We start from the raw sequence: 13464 nt of genomic DNA on the forward strand, positions 1-13464 counted from the left end.
GTACTTCGCCAAGAAAAATTTAGTGGCCAAGAATGATGACTCTCTACCCATAGTTCTGGATAGTTCAGACCATCCAATGTTGGCGGTACTCGAAGAGTTGTGGGACGAGAGCCATGCACAGAAATATACACCCAGGACAGAAGAGAAGATTTATGATATACAGAGGGAAGGGCCCCAATTCAGATGCAAATCTGAATTCTTTCCAATTTCATCTAAGAGTAGCTGCATAGAATCTTTTTACAAAATAACATTGGAAGATTTCAAGGAATTAGTGGGACACAATATAGATAATTCTAAATTTTCCTCTAATCTCACTAGACAGGAGAGACGAGCAATTAAAGAGTTGACACAAGATACCTCAATAATTATCAAAGAAGCCGATAAGGGCGGAGGCCTGGTCGTTATGAACAGGTCTTACTATCTGAATGAGGCTCTTGGCCAACTGGAGAACAATAAGTTCTACAGTATCCTTACTCAGGATCCCACACCCAGATATATACAGGAACTCAAAACACTACTGGAATCAGGGCTCAGTCTGGGGGTCATATCCAGGGAGGAACTACAGTTCCTTTTGCCACAATTTCCCACCACTCCTACTTTTTATTTTCTTCCCAAAATTCACAAGTCCCTCACTTCACCCCCAGGACGCCCCATCATCTCTGGTATAAACTCTCTCACCTCTAACCTTTCTTTCTATATTGATGCTTTTCTTCAACCCCATGTACCATTATTAAAATCACATCTGAGAGACACTAAAGATTTTTTGAACAAAATACAGCACATCCAGTGGAAGGAGACTTATGCCTTCCTGACTCTGGATGTGCAGGCTCTTTATACTAATAGTCCTCACACGATCGGTATCAGAGTCATTTCGGAGATGTTAGATAGGACGCATGCTCTTGAAAAACAGCACCAGTCTTTCCTTATACAATGTATTTCATTTATTCTCACACATAATTATTTTATCTTTAATCACAAATATTATTTACAACTCACAAGTACCGCCATGGGGAACAGGTTCGCCCCCAGTTATGCTAACCTCTACATGGGTGACTTTGATGACACCCATGTGTGGTGTGCGGACTGGGAGGCGAACCTGGTCTTCTATGGTAGGTACATAGATGATTTATTTATTATTTGGGATGGGGACCTTCTTTCAGCCACTTCCTTTGTTTCTAACCTTCAATCTAATTTGCACAACCTTAATTTCACTTTCACCTACAGTAGGAGCCGGGTTGACTTTCTGGATGTGACCCTTGAGACTAGAGACAATAGAATCATTACGTCTAATTTTGTTAAACCAGTTAACACCAACTCTTATTTACATTATAAAAGTGCTCACTACGCACCATGGAAGAACAACATACCTAAGGGACAACTGATGCGACTTAGGCGCAACTGTTCGAACATAGATACTTTCAAAATACAGGCCAATGAACTTATAGATTCTCTCAAAAACAGAGAGTAACCACAACACCTTTTAGATAGGGCCCTAAAGGAAGTTATAAATATGGACAGACAAGACCTACTCCTCTCATCTTCCAGTAAAGATGTTCAACAAAACACAAAAGAAAGAGAGATGGTGTTTATCTGTAAGTATAACAGTTGCGCCAATGAAATTAAAACCATTATTGGTAGGAATTATAGGCTACTGAAATAAGACAATATTTTGGGAAGCCTTTTGCCTAATAAACCACAGATCATATATAGAAAGAATAGGGCCCTTAAGACAATTTTGGCACCAAGTTACTTTAGACCTGCATTAATGAAAGGAATATAAGAATTTACTCACCGGTAATTCTATTTCTCGTAGTCCGTAGTGGATGCTGGGAACTCCGTAAGGACCATGGGGAATAGACGGGCTCCGCAGGATACTGGGCACTCTAAAAGAAAGATTAGGTACTATCTGGTGTGCACTGGCTCCTCCCTCTATGCCCCTCCTCCAGACCTCAGTTAGGGAAACTGTGCCCGGAAGAGCTGACACAACAAGGAAAGGATTTAGAATCCAGGGTAAGACACACCAATCACACTGTACAACTTGTGATAACCATACCCAGTTAACAGTATGAACAACAACTGAGCCTCCTTTTACGGATGGCTCATAACAATAACCCTTTAGTGAAGCAATAACTATATACATGTATTGCAGAGAGTCCGCACTTGGGACGGGCGCCCAGCATCCACTACAGACTACGAGAAATAGAATTACTGGTGAGTAAATTCTTATTTTCTCTGACGTCCTAGTGGATGCTGGGAACTCCGTAAGGACCATGGGGATTATACCAAAGCTCCCAAACGGGCGGGAGAGTGCGGATGACTCTGCAGCACCGAATGAGCAAACTCAAGGTCCTCCTCAGCCAGGGTATCAAACTTGTAGAATTTAGCAAATGTGTTTGAACCCGACCAAGTAGCAGCTCGGCCAATCTGTAAAGCCGAGACCCCTCGGGCAGCCGCCCAAGAAGAGCCCACCTTCCTTGTGGAATGGGCTTTCACTGATTTAGGATGCGGCAGTCCAGCCGCAGAATGTGCCAGCTGAATCATGCAACAGATCCAGCGAGCAATAGTTTGCTTTGAAGCCGGAGCACCCAGCTTGTTGGGTGCATGCAGGATAAATAGCGAGTCAGTTTTCCTGACTCCAGCCGTCCTGGAAACATAAATTTTCAAAGCCCGGACTACGTCCAGCAACTTGGAATCCTCCAAGTCCCGAGTAGCCGCAGGCACCACAATAGGTTGGTTCAAATGAAACGCTGATACCACCTTTGGGAGAAATTGGGGACGAGTCCTCAATTCTGCCCTGTCCATATGGAAGATCAGATACGGGCTTTTACATGACAAAGCCGCCAATTCTGACACACGCCTAGCTGAAACTAAGGCCAACAGCATGACCACCTTCCACGTGAGATACTTTAGCTCCACGGTCCTAAGTGGCTCAAACCAGTGTGATTTCAGGAAATCCAACACAACGTTAAGATCCCAAGGTGCCACTGGAGGCACAAAAGGGGGCTGAATATGCAGCACTCCCTTTACAAACGTCTGAACTTCAGGCAGTGAAGCCAGTTCTTTTTGAAAGAAAATAGATAGGGCCGAAATCTGGACCTTTATGGACCCCAATTTTAGGCCCATAGTCACCCCTGACTGTAGGAAGTGCAGAAATCGACCCAGCTGGAATTCCTCTGTTGGGGCCTTCCTGGCCTCACACCAAGCGACATATTTCCGCCATATGCGGTGATAATGCTTTGCTGTCACATCCTTCCTAGCTTTTATCAGCGTAGGAATCATTTCATCTGGAATGCCCTTTTCCGTTAGGATCCGGCGTTCAACCGCCATGCCGTCAAACGCAGCCGCGGTAAGTCTTGGAACAGACAGGGCACCTGCTGTAACAGGTCCTGTCTGAGAGGCAGAGGCTATGGGTCCTCTGAGATCATTTCTTGTAGTTCTGGGTACCAAGTTCTTCTTGGCCAATCCGGAACGATGAGTATAGTTCTTACTCCTCTCTTTCTTACTATCCTCAGTACCTTGGGTATGAGAGGAAGAGGAGGGAACACATAAACCGACTGGTACACCCACGGTGTCACTAGTGCGTCCACAGCTATCGCCTGAAGGTCTCTTGACCTGGCGCAATACTTTTTTAGCTTTTTGTTGAGGCGGGACGCCATCATGTCCACCCGTGGCAGTTCCCAGCGATTTACAATCTGTGTGAAGACTTCTTGATGAAGTCCCCACTCTCCCGGGTGGAGGTCGTGCCTGCTGAGGAAGTCTGCTTCCCAGTTGTCCACTCCCGGAATGAACACTGCTGACAGTGCTAGCACGTGATTCTCCGCCCATCGAAGAATCCTTGTGGCTTCTGCCATTGCCATCCTGCTTCTCGTGCCGCCCTGGCGGTTTACATGGGCGACCGCCGTGATGTTGTCTGACTGAATCAGTACTGGGTGGTTTTGAAGCAGGGGCTCTGCTTGACTCAGGGCGTTGTAAATGGCCCTTAGTTCCAGTATATTTATGTGTAGTGAAGTCTCCAGACTTGACCACTGTCCTTGGAAGTTTCTTCCCTGAGTGACTGCCCCCCATCCTCGGAGGCTTGCATCCGTGGTCACCAGGACCCAGTCCTGTATGCCGAACCTGCAGCCCTCGAGAAGATGAGCACTCTGCAGCCACCACAGCAGAGACACCCTGGCCCTTGGGGACAGGGTAATCAACCGATGCATCTGAAGATGCGATCCGGACCATTTGTCCAACAGATCCCACTGAAAGATCCTTGCATGGAACCTACCGAAGGGAATTGCTTCGTAAGAAGCCACCATCTTTCCCAGGACTCGCGTGCAGTGATGCACCGACACCTGTTTTGGTTTCAGGAGGTCCCTGACCAGAGATGACAATTCCTGGGCCTTCTCCACCGGGATAAACACCTTCTTCTGTTCTGTGTCCACAATCATGCCCAGGAAAAGCTCCAGGCTTGCAATAACCGCCCTGAGCGATTCCATTTTGAACTTGAACTTCTTTATATGTGTTCAAAGATTTTAAATTCAGAATGGGTCTCACCGAACCGTCCGGTTTCGTTACCACAAACATTGTGGAATAGTAACCCCTGCCCTGTTGAAGGAGGGGGATCTCGATTATCACCTGCTGGAGGTACAGCTTGTGAATTGCCGCCAGTACTACCTCCCTTTCCCTGGGAGTAGCTGGCAAGGCTGATTTGAGGTAACGGCGAGGGGGAGTCGCCTCGAACTCCAGCTTGTATCCCTGAGATACAATTTGTACAGCCCAGAGATCCACTTGTGAGCGAACCCACTGGTTGCTGAAGTTTCTGAGACGCGCCCCCACCGCACCTGGCTCCGCCTGTGGAGCCCCAACGTCATGCGGTGGACTTAGTGGAAGCAGGGGAGGATTTTTGTTCCTGGGAACTGGCTGCCTGGTGCAGCTTCTTTCCTCTACCCTTGCCTCTGGCCAGAAAGGATGCTCCTCTGACCCGCTTGCCTTTCTGAGGCCGAAAGGACTGCACTTGATAATACGGTGCTTTCTTAGGCTGTGAGGGAACCTGAGGTAAAAAAGTCGACTTCCCAGCAGTTGCTGTGGATACGAGGTCCGAGAGACCGTCCCCAAACAATTCCTCACCCTTATAAGGCAAAACCTCCATGTGTTTTTTAGAATCAGCATCACCTGTCCACTGCTGAGTCCATAATACTCTCCTGGCAGAAATGGACATTTCTAGATGCCAGCAGGCAAATGTCCCTCTGGGCATCCCGCATATATAAGACGACGTCTTTTATATGTTCGATGGTTAGCAAAACAGTATCCCTGTCGAGGGAATCAATGTTGTCTGACAGGGTATCAGTCCATGCTGCTGCAGCACTACACATCCAGGCTGAAGCAATAGCAGGTCTCAGTAGAGTACCAGAGTGTGTATACACAGACTTCAAGATAGCTTCCTGCTTTCTATCCGCAGGCTCCTTTAGGGCGGCCGTATCCTGAGACGGCAGTGCCACCCTTTTAGATAAGCATGTCAGCGCCTTGTCCACCCTAGGGGATGTTTCCCAACGTAACCTATCCGTTGGCGGGAAAGGGTACGCCATCAGTAACCTCTTAGAAATCACTAGTTTCTTATCAGGGGAACTCCACGCTTCTTCACACAAATCATTTAATTCATCAGATGGGGGAAAAGTCACTGGCTGCTTTTTCTCCCCAAACATAATACCCCTCTTGGTGGTAACCGGGTTAATATCAGAAATGTGCAATACATCTTTCATTGCAGTAATCATGCATCGGATGGCTTTTGTAGACTGTACATTTGTCTCATCCTCATCTACACTGGAGTCAGACTCCGTGTCGACATCTGTGTCTACCATCTGAGCTAGCGGGCGTTTATGAGCCCCTGACGGCTTCTGAGTCGCCTGGGCAGGCGCGGGCTGAGACCCCAGCTGTCCCAAGGCTGCTGCGTCATCGAACCTTTTATGTAAGGAGTTGACACTGTCGGTTAAGACCTTCCACATATCCATCCAATCAGGTGTTGGCCCCGTCGGGGGCGACACCACACTTATCTGCCCCTGCTCCGCCTCCACGTAACCCTCCTCATCAAACATGTCGACACAGCCATACCGACACACCGCACACACACAGGGAATGCTCAGACTGAGGACAGGACCCCACAAAGTCCTTTGGGGAGACAGAGAGAGAGTATGCCAGCACACACCACAGCGCTATATAACACAGGGATTTACACTATAAAAAGTGATTTACCCAATAGCTGCTTAAATATCTTATTTGCGCCTAAATTTATGTGCCCTCCCCCCCCCCTCTCTTTTTTACCCTTCTTGTATCAGGATACTGCAGGGGAGAGCCTGAGGAGCTGCTTCCAGCGGAGCTGTGAAGGGAAAATGGCGCTGGGGTGCTGAGGAAGAAGGCCCCGCCCCCTCAGCGGCGGGCTTCTGTCCCGCGTTTTATGTAACTTAATGGCGGGGTTTTTTACACATATACAGTTTTCAGACAGTATTATGTGTATTTTAAGTGCCAAAAGGTATTATAATTGCTGCCCAGGGCGCCCCCCCCCCCCCCCCCCCAGCGCCCTGCACCCTACAGTGACCGGAGTGTGTGGTGTGCTGTGGGAGCAATGGCGCACAGCTGCGGTGCGGTGCGCTACCTTAATGAAGACAGGAGTCTTCTGCCACCGATTTCATCGCTTCTCTTCTGTCTTCTGGCTCTGCAAGGGGGACGGCGGCGCGGCTCCGGGAACGGTCGATCGAGATCAGGCCCTGTGTTCGAACCCTCTGGAGCTAATGGTGTCCAGTAGCCTAAGAAGCACAAGCTAGCTGCAAGCAGGTAGGTTTGCTTCTCTCCCCTCAGTCCCACGTAGCAGTGAGTCTGTTGCCAGCAGATCTCACTGAAAATAAAAAACCTAACAAATACTTTCTTTTCTAGCAAGCTCAGGAGAGCCCACTAGGAGCACCCAGCTCTGGCCGGGCACAGATTCTAACTGAGGTCTGGAGGAGGGGCATAGAGGGAGGAGCCAGTGCACACCAGATAGTACCTAATCTTTCTTTTAGAGTGCCCAGTCTCCTGCGGAGCCCGTCTATTCCCCATGGTCCTTACGGAGTTCCCAGCATCCATTAGGACGTCAGAGAAAGGGGGTTGGTTCAGACTGGTTAACTACGAAACCTGTAGGCTTCCACAGATGTGGAAATAATAGATGCACAATGTGCCAGCATATGGAACGTAAAACTGTATGCATTTCTATCCCATGTTCAAATGAAAAATATCTCCTTAAATCTTTCATGAACTGTGATTCTAAGTTCGTGATATATGTGCTAACGTGTGGCTGTGGCCTGAATTATGTGGGCAGAACCACAAGAGCGATACATACACGATTCATGGAACATCGACGAAATATAATACGGAAATTTGGGGCACATAGTGTATCACGACATTGTTTGGACAAACATGGGAGTAATCCCGCTTGTCTGTCTATTAACTGCCTTGAACATATTGCCCCAACAGATAGAGGGGGAGATAGGTTCAATCAGTTATGTCGTAGGGAAGTCTTCTGGATGCTCAAATTTAATTCCTTGCATCCAGATGGACTGAATGAAGCTATAGAATTAAATTCTGTCATCTAGGGTGCCAAGTGGAGACCACATATAGGATTTGACTCTATTTCTATTCGTGTGCCTAAGCTAGTGGGGCACACTACATATTAGGTTTGTCAGGACACCAGGAATCTAGGATTTAATTTAGGGGGGTATATATATATATATATATATATATATATATATATATATATATATATACCGTATATACTCGAGTATAAGCCGACTTTTTCAGCACTTTTTTTTGTGCTGAAAAAGCCACCTCGGCTTATACTCGAGTCAGTGCAGGCAGAGGCAGAGCAGTGTGAAGGAGGGACATGGAGCGCACAGCGCGCGGCGCTCCTGTGTCCCTCCTGCATCTCCGGCGGCAGCAGCGGCGGTTCTATTACAGGAAATACCCGTTCGTGACCTCTGATCACGAACCGGCACTTCCTATAATAGACCCGCCGCGGCCGCCGAAGATGCAGGAGGGACACAGGAGAGCCGCGCACGCTGTGTGCTTCGTGTCCCTCCAGAAGACAGCGCGGGATCGACGGAGGGGTAAGTAACAGCACTGTGGGGCATACCTGGCACTTGGGGAGGGAACGTATCTGGCAGCACTGTGGGGGCATATCTGGCAGCACTGTGGGGGCATATCTGGCAGCACTGTGGGGGCATAACTGGCAGCACTGTGGGGGCATAACTGGCAGCACTGTGGGGGCATATCTGGCAGCACTGTGGGGGCATATCTGGCAGCACTGTGGGGGCATAACTGGCAGCACTGTGGGGGCATATCTGGCAGCACTGTGGGGGCATATCTGGCAGCACTGTGGGGGCATAACTGGCAGCACTGTGGGGGCATAACTGGCAGCACTGTGGGGGCATATCTGGCAGCACTGTGGGGGCATATCTGGCAGCACTGTGGGGGCATAACTGGCAGCACTGTGGGGGCATATCTGGCAGCACTGTGGGGGCATATCTGGCAGCACTGTGGGGGCATATCTGGCAGCACTGTGGGGGCATATCTGGCAGCACTGTGGGGGCATATCTGGCAGCACTGTGGGGGCATATCTGGCAGCACTGTGGGGGCATATCTGGCAGCACTGTGGGGGCATATCTGGCAGCACTGTGGGGGCATAACTGGCAGCACTGTGGGGGCATAACTGGCAGCACTGTGGGGGCATATCTGGCAGCACTGTGGGGGCATATCTGGCACTATGAGGGCATATCTGGCACTGAGGGCTGTGTACGGCTAGAGCTGCATTTCCCACCCTAGGCTTATACTCGAGTCAATAAGTTTTCCCAGGTTTTTGTGGTAGAATTAGGTGCCTCGGCTTATATTCGGGTCGACTTATACTCGAGTATATACGGTAATTGATAGGTCTGATTGTCACTTAGGGTTGCTCTCAAATACTGCACGCATATTGTAGGATGGGGTGAGCCCCAGAATGTTTATCCTTTGCTGTTCTGATATATACATAGTGATTGCCATGCGATATACAACATATGTAATCTATATGGAGCTTTTATAATGTTTTTTGCATTTATAACTGATTAGCAGGAATAGGATACACATAGGATTAAATCCTACTGTTTATTTTGTATATGGATATCTAGATTATATAGCCCTTTGTATGGAGATGAAATGCACATCGAGATATGCATAAGAATACATTAAGAAATATCTATTGCCCATAGAAGGTTCTTAAGAAGGGGAAAAACTCTATGTGTGTTTGTGCTATCAAAGTGTTTAAATAATATAAGGATATATTAATTGTGATTATTGAATACTATTATATGAATTGGATATGTGTTTGATAGATCACCCTCTGCATACGGGTTTCCATGGTAACTAACAAACAATCATGGCAGGGAAGGTCCGGAGGAGGAGTAATATCCTTATTGGGTCATTTGAAATGTGTTCCCGGCTTTGATGTCTGACGAGAATCCAGCGATACACGGACGGCACGGTCATGTGACTAAGAGAATGACGTCTCTCGTCACGTAAACGCGCACCCCGTCTTGTACTACTAATTAGACCAATAAGACGGACCTACACCCTGGGACCTATAAATAACATGAGCTTACCCCAGGCGAAGGGGATTTATGAACCCGGCCACGTGACTAAAACCACATGACCACGGGAAGGTTATTGGACCAATGGGACTGCCAGAATAGCCGATCATGTGATGTGAAACATCACATGATCAACACTGTCATACGTTTTTTTCTTAATAAATAAGGGTATAACTCTCATTTTTAGATGATATTTATTTTATGAATAGATGTTATTATTATGATCTTGATTGTAAGGTTTTTATATTATTTTTATGGATGGTTTGCTTCTATGTATTCCTGCGATCAAACAGGTGGTACTTATTGTATTATTAAGAAGAGTATAAATAGAGTACCCAATGCTTATGGGATTTATGCTCCTGAGGAAGCTGGATTATATTTGTGCCAGTGAAGCGCGTTGAGCTCATTCCACATCTATCTGGACTCCACTCTCTGAACAGACCTACGAGATTCCTGTCATCCCCTGGCAAAAATTGGACTTTTTCTCCCATCACTGGACAATTTGCATCTAACCGGTTTGGCCCACATCTGCAGCTTTAAATGGACTTGTCCTAATGCTGATGCCCATCATTTTGTGGATCCGGTAACTATTTACACAACACAGTGAATGCATCTTGGGAGACTGTCCTAGCCCTAAGGATTTGACATTGGTAATATAAGAGAGTGGAAAATCATATAATCAGTTTATCCATTTAAGACAATATTAATCTATACTGCCACCTAGTGGTAATAGGAATTTATTCCTTTCTTTTTAATTGTTCTACATATGATATGTCAATAAATTGTTTTCAATTTTATACATGAAGCCAGAGCCGGCCATAGGCATAGGCAAACTAGGCAATTGCCTAGGGCATTTGATATGCTTAGGGGCATCAGCAGCTTCTGCTGATTAAAATGATACGCGGCATGCCTATATTCTGTGTGTAGCATTTCATATGCAGATACTGCCACAGTCTCACAGAGTATATAGGCATGCTGCATATCATTTTAATCAACAGAAGCTGCTTGTGCATCCTAGCCACATAGCAATGCAAATAAGAAGCATTTTCATTAAAAAAAGGTGCCCGACGTTAGCATTGAGGCAAGCTTTGAGGACACATCTGTATCCAAGCAGAGGCAGAGGTCAGTGTTAGTGGCAGTGTGAGTGATGTGTGCATGTGAGTGGGTTGGTTGTGCAGTAGTGTTCGGAATATGTGTAAGGAGCATTATGTGTGTCATGTAAAAATGCATTTAATAATGTGCAGCATATGTGTAAGGGGAATTATGTGTATCATTATGTGTATAAGGGCATTATTAATGTGCGGCATATGTGTAAGGGTACTACTGTACGTGTGTCATTATGTGTATAGGGGCACTAATAATGTGCAGCAAATGTGTAGGGGGCACTGTGTGTCATTATGTGTATAAGGGCATTAATAATGTGCGGCATATGTGTAAGGGACATTATGTGTAAAAGGGCATTAATAAAGGTTGGCATAATGTGTAAGGTGCATTTTGTTTATAAGGACATTAATAATGTCTGTCATATGTGTAAGGAGCATTACTGTGTGGTATTATGTGTATAAATGCATTACTATGTGTGGCATTATGTGTATAAGGTGCTCTACTATGTGGCGTTGCACATAGAAAGGGCACTACTGTGTGGCCTAATGTGAATAAGGAGCAATTTAGTGTGATGTAATGTGAATAAGGGGCTCTACTGTGAGGAGTAACGTGTATAAGGTAAAGTAATACTATTGTGGGATGTAATATGAATTATGGACAATATCGCATGATCAAATGTGAATAAAGTTGCAGTACTGTGTGGCGTAATTGGAATTGGGGTTACTATTGTGTGGCCATGCCCCTTGCCTGCAAAACACACCCCTTTTTGGGCTGTGCGCCAAATGTGCGAACTGTTCCTATTTAAAATATAGGGGGTACAAACGCCAAAATAAGGACTGCTATGGGTGAGGGGTGATGGTGCTGGGAAAGAGGTGCAAGGTCAGAGGCGGAACCAGCAGTGGTGCTAGGGGGCACCATCCAAAATCTTGCCTAGGGCATCATATTGGTTAGGGCCGGCTCTGCATGAAGCAAACCATCTTTGTATCAATTTGTTAGCCAGCGCTGGTATATATTCCTTTTTACTATTTAGTTTTTATTTGAGGATCTGACCTTCCTCATACCTGCTGCTGTTGGTTGCGCACTTACATATTTTTCTATTTGCAAATTAACAAAAGAAGGGGAAGGATTGGTCTCAGGTGGCGCACAAAATAATTAACTTCTTAAAATATAACTTTTAATTCTTTATTATTAAAAAACCCGTAACTGTGAAATATTAAAAACCAACATACAATGACAAAACAAAGTGTTACATATAATAAAAATGCACACTGTATTTCTTTTTGTTAATCAGTTTCTATCTGTTGGCAACAATGTAATGTGTGGCAGCACCCCCGCAATTGATTCAAATTAATATGGGGTTATGAAATTTCTAACTATAAAATCACTAACGACTAGTGCAGTGGCTTTCCCCCTTCCCCTTTCCCTTTAGAACGTTGGGTCACCACAACAATCCTACATAGTTCCAACATCCTTATCACTCCATACATTCATCTCATTCAGTATACACATTCAGCTCCCATAAACATTCTTGCATAATAGCTAAAACTATAATAATGTCTACTGTGTCTATGCATCTACACTTTCTTTCCCTATACACCTCCATGCTGCTCTGTTTTACCCAATCCCTACTGCTGTGTGTTCTCTCATCTGTGCTAGTCTGCATTACCTCATCTGCATCAATCTGCCTTTCTCCTTCCGTGCTGCCGTCTTCCGCATCTGTGCAACTCTGTTTCCATCTGTGCCCATCTTCCCCCCTATCCATGCTACTGTCTCCTATATTTGCACTGCTGTCTTCCCCTTAATCCACCGTGCTTTGCCCCCCAACCCCACACCACTCTGTCTTCCCCTCCATCCATGCCTCTGTCTTCCCTCCATCCATGCCTCTCTGTCTTCCCTCCATCCATGCCACTCTGTCTTCCCTCCATCTGTGCTGCTTAGTGTCCCCCATCCACAAATTTCTGTCTTCTCATCTGCCATGCTTAGTCTTAACCCGCCCCCATCCATACCTTTCTGTTCTCCCATCCGCTACACTCATTCCTGCCACACTGTCTGCCCCAATCCATGCCACACTATCTTCCTTCCATCCACACCACTGTCTTCCCACCATCCATGTTGCTTTGTCTCTCCTCTCATCCATGCCTTTCCTCTCCCCCCTATCCACGCTACTCTTTCTTCCCCCCTATACCTACCATTTTGTCTCCTCCCCATCCGTGCTGCTTAGTCTTCCTCCCCTAATCATGCCTTTTGTCCCTTAACCCATCTACGTCGCTTTGCCTCCTCCCCCCATCCACACCACTCTTTCAGCTCATTCTTCCGCTCAGACCTTCAGTTGCATAGACTGCATGTGTGTATACCAATGAGCATGCAAATCTGTCAATTAGCAGCTCCACCATATTTTGAGTGACAGCAATCTCACTCCATTAGAGTGCTGAATCTGCAGTTACCAACAGGGTGTGATGGCATACCATATCCAGTGCCGTAACTAGGTGTGGGCAGATGGGGCATTGCACACAGCACAGTTGGTCTGTGGGCACACCATCCGCATCCACACTGATTGCTCCCCACCAGCTGCAGTGCTTCCCACTGTAGAGTAGTGTAACATTAAGACAGGCTTGCCTACCCTCCCGCATTTAGCGGGAGGCTCACGATTTTTAACTGAGCCTCCCGATGCCCCGCAAACATTGCCAGCACTCCCGGTATTTGACAGTTCCTCCTTGCAAATCCGGACTGC

The 13464-nt window shown here is 46.6% G+C and overlaps 1 long non-coding RNA gene across 10 annotated transcripts in view; it reads left to right on the forward strand.

Moving 5' to 3' along the window:
- Positions 1 to 9810: 9810 nt before the first annotated feature.
- Positions 9811 to 13464, forward strand: part of LOC134958037 (uncharacterized) — a 133706-nt gene continuing 130052 nt past the window's right edge. For 3 of the 10 annotated variants that reach the window (XR_010186847.1, XR_010186846.1, XR_010186848.1), the window contains exon 1: positions 9811 to 10279. This is a non-coding gene — a long non-coding RNA (uncharacterized LOC134958037). The remainder of the gene's footprint in view (positions 10280 to 13464) is intronic. The other 7 variants (XR_010186851.1, XR_010186852.1, XR_010186850.1 and 4 more) reach the window with 5 other exon arrangements.

Source organism: Pseudophryne corroboree, chromosome 9 (genome assembly GCF_028390025.1).
Source record: "Pseudophryne corroboree isolate aPseCor3 chromosome 9, aPseCor3.hap2, whole genome shotgun sequence".
In the NCBI taxonomy this organism is placed as follows: Eukaryota; Metazoa; Chordata; class Amphibia; order Anura; family Myobatrachidae; genus Pseudophryne; species Pseudophryne corroboree.